This window comes from Patella vulgata, chromosome 7 (genome assembly GCF_932274485.2).
Source record: "Patella vulgata chromosome 7, xgPatVulg1.2, whole genome shotgun sequence".
Lineage (NCBI taxonomy): Eukaryota > Metazoa > Mollusca > Gastropoda > Patellidae > Patella > Patella vulgata.
Genome location: NC_065885.2, coordinates 62,732,087 through 62,741,985, shown reverse-complemented (window position 1 = coordinate 62,741,985; position 9,899 = coordinate 62,732,087).

Below are 9,899 nucleotides of genomic sequence, written 5' to 3'. Positions count from 1 at the left end.
GGACGTTAACCCACATTGCATTTCATTTCTGGTCCACAAATCGTAATGTGATAGATTTTTACTTTGAAGAGTCTTGACAACCTTTTGTGGTATCATCTAGAATCTAGACAGATGGTATCATGGATTCATATTTGTAAATTGTGAAAGTGTAAAGTGTATTTCACAACAAGTTCTAAGTTTAAAAATGATAATTACAGAGATAATTTGAAATACATTTACGACTAGGTATCCCAAAAGCCATGGCTCACGATTTCCTCTTTGTTAATGTCACAACCATCCACCTCATTGGAATTACTGTGACAATCGCAACTACAGTTTTTCTTCAGCAATGTACATGTACACTAGCCAAAGTACAAGTAGAAACAGGAGATCTCGGCAGCGACAATGATGATATCATTTTAATATCATAGGCCTGCCTAAAGCGAAAGAGGAAATTGGTCGACATTATTTTTGTGATGCCTAGTCGTAAATGCATTTCAAATTATCTTCGCAACGATTCTTTTTAAACTTTCAACTTGTTGTGAAATGGATCTGTCGATACAATATCTAGACTATACCACAAAAGTTGCCAGTCATAGAGTCTTTGATGAAAAACCGGTCCAGTTGTACCATATAACGAAAAAATGCGAAAAGTACCGAGATAAAAATCTGAAAAGTACCGAAAAATGCAGACAAAATACGGAAATAGTGATAAATACCGAAAAAACTTTTTGATACTAATTACCGAAAAAATTCGAAAACCCCAAAATATCGAAAAATCAATAAATAACGAAAAAACAACACTAATTACCGAAAAAAAACCTAAGCCACAGATAAAAATTGCTAGGTGGGTCAGACTAGACCATGCATAAAAATGGGGGGAACTGTAGGTTACGCATTAAAATTATGGACACTCTTAGGTGGGTAATGGGTCAAGCAAGATCAGGCATAAATATAGTGGTACACTTTCAGTCAGGGGCGGATTGGGGCCGGGAACCGACCCGGACTTCCGTGTCGGAGCTGCCCCTTTTACTGACCGCGGAGCACGGACGGGGGTTCCGGGGGTTCTCCCGCTGGAAAAATTTGAAAAATGAACCCCAAATATGCGATTTTGTGGCATATCTGATTATAATCTTTGTCAAATAATATATCTTATAAATCGGTTAATTTAGGCCAAAAGCCCGATCTACAAGCAATTTACAACCATCAACCTGTGAAATTATCATATCGTCATATTATTAATTAACGTATTATCATTGTATCGTCGGAGTCAAGAGAATTTAACTGGTTAAAAAATGGGACTAGTTGAAAAAATTTTGACCATTTGATTAACCAGTTAGGAATATTGAATAAGTAAAGTAGGAATATTTTCATTGTAAAATGTCCCATTTTTGTTGCCGGGAGCGCTAGTTGATTCCTCCTGTGATGGGATTCGAAATCCCCATTGCATGATTCCGAATTCCAGCCCAGAAAGTCTATTATACCAGCCCATTCCAGACTCCAGTGATGGCGTGGCGGCCCGTTAAGGCCACCGGCCACATACAACATGATCATCGTCGCTCCATGGCCGGATTTTTAGACGAATTGGACAAAATTATTTTTTTCATTTTTTGTCCCACCGGCCCTTCGGGCGATCGCATGGCCCAATCAGCGCCTGCATTCAGTTGGCCATTGATCACAATATGTCCCGCATAAGACTAGTTGGGCATTGTAGGTGGGTCATGGGTCAGGCATTTAGTAATTGAAGCATAATCAAATAACACACTATTAACGGATAACAATTTCTATAGTTTATTTCACGGCGACGTTTCAACAAGATTTCACAAGTCCTTATCAAGCATATAACATTAAGAAACAAGCCAACAGTGAGGCTGATGTCCCCCGTCCAAATCCCTAAATAAATAGATGACCAATATTAATTAATCGCACATTTTTTTTTTCAAAAGTATCGAGCAATCAAACTGATTATCAACTATACACTAAGAAGTTTCATCACTCTCTATCAGATAGAATCAAAGTTATCTTGTCTGAAAGCATCGATCAATGAAATTGCTTAGCTCTGCTTAGCTTTAGCCCGAAATGTTAATTACTGAACTGAGTCAAGACATTCACCTAATGAACATTTACATCAAGTTTCAGCATTCTACCCCAATTAAAAGCAGAGTTATTGTGTTCCAAAGTCTTGACCAATCAAATTGCTTATCGCTCTTTAGCCTAAGCAGAAAATTCTCACGATCGAACTTAGTCAAGCTAATATCGCCCTGACTTCATTATAACCAAAGTTTTCGTGCCCCAAAGCATCAACCAATGAGATAGCTTATCTCTGTTTACCCTAAACAGACAATGTTCGTCATCGAACTCCATCAAGGCATTCACCTAATGAACGCCTACACCCAGTTTGAACATTCTACCTCAATTAGAATGAGAGTTATTGTGTTCTAAAGTCTCGGCCAATCAAATTGCTTATCGTTCTGCTTACCCTGAGCAGAAAATGCTCATTATCGAACTTAGTCAAGGTATTGATGTAATGAAACTATACACCAAGTTTTATCACTCTCACTTAATTAGAACTAAAGTACTATCGTGTCCCAAAACATCAACCAATCAAATTGCTTATCTCTGCTTACCCTAAGCAAAAAATTCTCATCTTCGAACTCCATCAAGGCATTGGCCTAATAAACACCTACACCAAGTTTGAACATTCTAGCTCAATTAGAAAGAGAGTTATTGTGTCGCAAAAAGTGTGACGGACGGACAGACGAACCCATTTTAATAGTCCTCTGCTTTCTTCGAAAGGCGGGGGACAATAAAATGAAAAGAATATGGTTATATATATATATACAAGAGCAGTGTGGACCCTCCAATGGAATGCAAAATCAGCTAGTATGGGCAACTGTCCCAAGCCGTTAGATAAACAAATGCACATAGACAGGTATAAACTGTAATTGGTATAGATAAGCACAAGAATAAAAGATCAAACAATTATTTAAGCGGTATAATGAACCACGGGCAATAGGCCATAACAGTAAAAACATGATAACGACTTGTGAAATCTTGTTGAAAAGTCGCAGTGAAGTAAACTATAGTAATTGTTATCCATAAATAGTGTGTTATTTGCTTATAAAAGACATATTACAAGCTACATCAAACAGAAAATCGATCATTTTACGGAAATTCTGGCCGCCTTTTTGAATATTCAACACTCTGTGTTTTGGTTCATTTTAAGTTCAGTAATCCCATTCAATTGGATATTACATGTAATATCAAACTGTGAAATAACTATTATCTGACAAATTGGCCATTTGAGCAACTTTTGGCCGCCATTTTGAATTTCTGCCATCTTGGATTTGGGGCACTCATATTAGAGATTATTTTACATGATCAATGTTTCTGATATCTAGTAAATCACTTTAGTTGACCAAATAGATAATTTGGCTTATATGGGTCTGAACAAGATTTTTTTTAGTAAACTTATGAACAGACATCATGAAAAAACCCCGAAAATATTGCTGTTTTCAGATTAATCTTTTATTTTGAAACCGAAAGCATTGATTAAACAACATGAATCATATACCAGCAGATTTAGAATTGTATTATGAACATTTTGAGCCATATTACATATCCGTAGGTGAACCTGTTGAGGAGTTGTGGAGGTTTCCCTGACTTACACTATTTCAAATAAAAAAATGGCGGCCATTTTTAAAGATGGCCGCCAAACTCATATTTGGCAAAGTGACCCGGATGTGCATCAACCAATTTTGGACACTTTAGACCTAAGGCTAACTGAAAATCATGGTTAAATTTATTCATCAAATTGGTAATGAAAATCTGTCTGTCACATTTCCTATATAAGGGTAACCCTCTTTACTATTGTTAATATTATGTTAATAATTAGTACCGGTAATAATGCAAAATAATATTACTTGCACTATGAATATGATTCAAGCCTATAGCAGGGGCCATTTGTTGCCGGCTTATTAATAACAACCTTTTTATTAGATCTACTTATATACTTATTATTACTACTAGTATAAGGGTAACCCTCCTTATTATTGTTAATATTATTTTAATAATCAGTACCGGTAATAATGCAAATTAATATTACTTTCACTATGATTCAAGCCTATATAGCAGGGGCCATAACGGCTTATTTTGTCTTGACGACATTATTTGTTGCAGGCTTATTAATAACAACCTTTTTATTTGATCTACTTATATACTTATTATTACTACTAATATAAGGGTAACCCTCTTTATTATTGTTAATATTATGTTAATAATCAGTACTGGTAATATAATGTTAACATTACGATCATCATTCTCATTATGAATATGATCATATATCAATCAAATTCTGTTGACTCAACACAACTGAATTGGATAAAGTTACAAACCAACTATATTATTGGCGTTCAATTCTCGTTTATGAAATTTAAAGGCCTTTACAGACCTTTTAGCAGAAAATTTCCGTTATTACGCTCGTTTTTACCTATGGGTATGTTAAAAATGTTATTATCGAGTTCGGAATCGGAAGTATACCTCCATCATCGGACTGCTGTTGTAAACATCCGGTTTATTCTCGATTGTCCCACTCATGGGGATATATTATAATCTCTTGTCTAAAAAAGCTGTATAATTTTGACATTTAAATCTAGCAAGTTTGCGGTTACATTATGATCATTTAAAAGATCTGCCTCGCAGAATCCCTCAAAATCGCTTTCCTCCATATAAAGAGTGAAATAAAGTCAACATTTTGTGATGACCGGGACTAAAAACAAACAAAACCCAGTGAATCAGCGATTCTACCTCATGTCATACCTGTCGATGAAAACGAAGGTAGATAATATAAATGGACCTTAAAATACAGGTCCATGATAAAACATAAATGATCAACACACATTGAACACAATGGAAAGAAAATTTAAGAACATGATAACAGCGTTATCACGAACACACGAATGTGCACGGTCTAGATCAAAAGAGAAAAAGACGATACTGAAAGTGTTGTGATCTTTTATATAGAGCGTGGTCACGTGTTTATACACACTGATTCGGTGAGCTATTTTTAGCTTTTAAAGTTTGAGCGAGTGTGCATGGTTTGAAAGAATAACGAGAAATATGCAATATAAATCTGAGATGCCCGAAGGGCATATATGGAATATAAACTATGTGAGAATGTAGCATTCAACTGAGGATAAAATCCATGCTCCCATATATTGCTTTAATTTTAGTAATGCCAGGTTAAAGGTGTACAAAGAATTGGAGATAGAAAATCATTTTAAAGAAAAGGAAAAAATAAGAATACTTTTAAAACAAATATTTGTTGATGTAATAATGAAAATATATATATTTATTTTTTTTATTGAGAATGTATTGATTATTATCTTTGTAACAATATATAGTTTTTACATTTAACATTCTTCTTCATCATCATGATGATGATCATCATCATTATCATCCATAGCCATCTCTGTGGGTGTAGGTGTGGAATTTTGACAGTCTTTACATCCACATAGATCTGTACAGGAAAGAGCAGCAACTTTACACGAACATCTTTTTGATTCACCTTTGAAGCTTCTTCCTTTGTTCCTAAAGAAAATAGGAAATATGACAGAAAAAACATAATTGTATGTCACGTGTGAATTTTTTGAGCAATGCAATCTCTAAATGAAATCAAAATCTAAAATTGCTTATTTAAATAGCATTTCCGCCTGTAGGATCAATAATCTTTGCAGATCTTTTTACGGCTTAGACTAATTGCCTTTGATTTTTCTGTAAAGGCTATTCCAAACTATGCTCCCACAAGACGGCAGGTTTTGTTTTAGACCAATCACCGACGGAATATAAATTTGACAAAGTTCCATGGAACCTGACTAAAATGATTCTAATAAGAATGTAATTTTAAATAGTATGTGCTGTACTCCATATTTCTAATATTACTTTATTGAAAATGATATTTCATAACCCTTGACATTGTAATTAATGACTAATGTAATTTGTTAGTTATGTTTCTTAAAAATGTTTTGTCCTTCTTAGGCTTCAGTTTTGTTTTAAAACTTGAAAGTTTGCCCACCACTGGTTTGCGTGATACCATGTATTGTGAACAAGTACTTTATATATTTCTAAACAACAACCAACGTGAACACTCACAGCCTAGAAAAAATTTAAATACTAAGACTAAGAAAATAATAATAATAAAATAACTAATAATATTAACATACAAACATACCTTCGAACACATCTCGATATGTGATTGCAATGTATTTTTCTTCTCCATCCAAAGTCTGCCACTGTTTTGAATATTACACACAATGCCTCCAGGTGTTGCCGTTAAAAAACAGTAACTTGCAGGGCTGTGTTGCATTCTGATGAATAAGGCACTTCATTTTTCTGGTCAGAATGCCAGAAAAATGTGTCCTTGTTGACTATATACGCCATGATTGAAGGATCGGGGCTAAAAGTTTTCTTTATTTTGATTGGCCAAAATGGCACTCGGCAACAAACTTCGGAGGTTTCCAGATGAGTATTTATCTTTCGAGTTCAAGGCCGATTGCACATCGACCGAACTAGCCGTTACGTCATTGATCATAGTGCATATTCCTACGCGTGTAATGTTTATTTTTTAGGTGATTAGGTTAAAAAGAATTCCATTTTTAAAAAATAATTATTAAATACTGGCACATGCTGAATGTGTGGAGATCATGGTTTTTAAATTAGTACAAAGAGACGTGTAATTTAAAAAATTAAAATCTCCCACAGAGGTTGTTGCAACGAACTTGAACGATAAATTTCTTCGGTCTTTTGCCTATAGGGATTTTTTTGAAAAAAATAAAGTTTTATTTTACTCTAAAATGCCATAGCTGGTTCTCCGTAACTACAAGGTTGGTGAACCTCATATTTCATGTGGGATATACGGGGTACCCAATGACCAAATCTGCAAAGTTTGGTCAAAATCGCCCGACACCGCTTGTGCCGGATTTTTTAAATTTTGCATGATTCTCTCGCGAACTCATTCTTAATTGTCTGCTGCAATTTATGTTGATTATTGTTAATCAAAGACTATATAGTAATATTAACAACCAACAAGATTCCTGTCTTCATTTATTCAACCCACAAGTTTGATGAAACTTGAAATACATGTTTATAGCCCAAAGATCTTGGTTCCTTTGCATATGTGCGCATATCAGATATTAACTTCCTGAATTATGGCCCTTGACTGTTCGAAAAATCACGTTTTTAGCTTGTGGTCCCTCTAGAGTTCACAATTATTATCCGATTTAAAAAACTGTGTGAATATATCACCGTTACACCGTAATGATGGTTGAGTTCGAAATTTTTCCGATTTTGATTCAACCTTAAATTTATGCTTATATCACAAAGATCTTTGTTCCTTTCGATATTCACGTATATCTGATCGTAACTTCCTGAATTATGGCCCTTGATTGTAAGAAAAATTGCGTTTTAAGTTTGTGGTCCCTCTAGACTTAACAATTTTTATCCAATTTATAAAACCATTTGAACATATCACAGTTACACCCTAATGATGGTTGAGTTCGAATTTTGTGAAAATCGGACCAAAACTGGGGAACAAAATGGATGCCCCTCGTACCCTTATAGTGTAAAAATATGGTATATCAAGATTGTGGACTCTCTAGAGGTCACAATTTTCACCCGATTTTGATGAAACTTGAAATGCATGTTTATAACCCAACAATCTTGGCTCCTTTTGATATATGCGCATATCGGATCGTAACTTTCTGAATTGCGACCCCTGATTGTACGCAAAATTGCGTTTTTAGCTTGTGGTCCCTTTAGAGGTCACAATTATTATCTGATTAAGAAAAACGTTCGATTATATCACTGTTACACCGTATGGTTGGTTGAGTTCGAATTTCATGAAAACCGAACCAAAACTGCAAGATAAAATGGCCCCCACCCCCATATGCAAATAGTGTAAACACCTGTTATATCAAGGTTGTTGACCCTCTAGAGGTCAAAATTTTAATCCGATTTTAAAGAAACTTGAAAAGCATGTTTATAACCTACAGATCTTGGTTGCTTTTGATATTCGCGCATATCAGATCGTAACTTCCTGAATTATGTCCCCTGATTGTACGAAAAATCACATTTTAGCTTGTGAACCTTCTAGAGGTAACAATATATCACCGTTACACTGAAGTGTTGGTTGAGATCGAATTTTGTGAAAATCGGATGAAAACTGCCAGACAAAATGGCTACCCCTCTATGCAAATAGTGTAAACATCTGGTATATCAAGGTTGTGGACCCTCTGGAGGTCACAATTTTGATCGTAACTTCCTGAATTATGGCCCTTGATTGTACAAAATTTAGAGGTCACAATTTTTATCCGATTTAAAAAAAACGTGTGAATATATCACCGTTACACACTAAGATCTTGGTTCCTTTTGATAATCGTGCATATCCGAATGTGTGAATATATCACCGTTACACACTAAGATCTTGGTTCCTTTTGATAATCGCGCATATCCGAACGTAATTTCCTGGATTATGGACCCTGATTGTTCGAAAAATATCCGAACGTAATTTCCTGGATTATGGACCCTGATTGTTCGAAAAATTCCTTTTTTAGCTCGCGGATTCTCTAGAAATCACAATTGTTTTGTTCGATTTTAAAACCGTTTAAATATATCACCATTCCACCATAATGAAGGTTGAATTCAAATTTCGGTAAAATTGAAATGAAACTGCCCAACAAAATGGCCGCTCTTTGTACGCAAATTGTGTAAAAGTATGTAATACGAAGGTTGTGGACCCTCTTTGGGTTATAAACTTACATTTCAAGTTTCATCAAAATAGGATTAAATTGTGACCTCTATAGGGTCCACAAGCTAAAAACGTGATTTTTCATATAATCCATGAAGTTTCGATCCGATACATGCCAATATCGAAAGCAACCAAGATCTTTTGGAGATAAACTTATATTTCAAGTTTCACCAAAATCGGATAAGAATTGTGACCTGTAGAGTGTCCACAAACAAATTGTGGACCGACGGACAGGGGCGACGAAATCACATTATTTTTTTAGCTCGTTCTCTGTCCATCTCTTGCAAAATGTGGGCGTATCTTGCATGGCAACCGCTTGTTTTAAATTGGCTAATAATTTTTCGTACAATCAGGGGCCATAATTCAGGATGTCAATAGGAACCAAGATCTGTGAATTATAAACAGGTATTTCAAGTTTCAACAAAATCGGATCAAAATTGTGTCCTCTAGAGGGTCCACAACCTTGATTTACCATATATCTACACTATTTGCGTACGAAAAGTGGCCATTTTGTCCGGCAGTTTTGGTCTGATTTTCACGAAATTCATTACAGTGCAACAGTGATATATTCGAACGGTTTTTTTTAAATCTGATAGTAATTGTGACCTCTAGAGGGACCACAAGCTAAAAACACATTTTTCGTAAAATCAGAGGCCATAAATCAGGAAATTACGATCCGATATACGCAAATATCGAAAGGAACCGAGATCTTTATAAACATGCATTTCAAGTTTCATAAAAAATTAGATGAAAATTGTAACCTGTAGACTGTCTACAAGCTAAAAACGTGATTTTTCATAGAATCAGGGGCCATAATTCATGAAGTTATGGTCAGATATATGCCAATATCGAAAGGAACCGAGATCTTTGGGAGATAGACCTATATTGTGACCTGTAGAGTGTCCACAAACAAATTGTGGACGGACGGACAGAGGCGACAACAATATACATGAAAATGTAGGCGTATAAAATGTTAAATAGGAGACTCAACCGTTCGGTCACAGCGCAAACGATTTATTAAAATATCTAAGATTAGATCACTGTCCGATTACTCACTAGGTATTTTTTTTTTTATCAAGCTCGGTGGACTTTATCAAATCCAAACTATGATATAAGC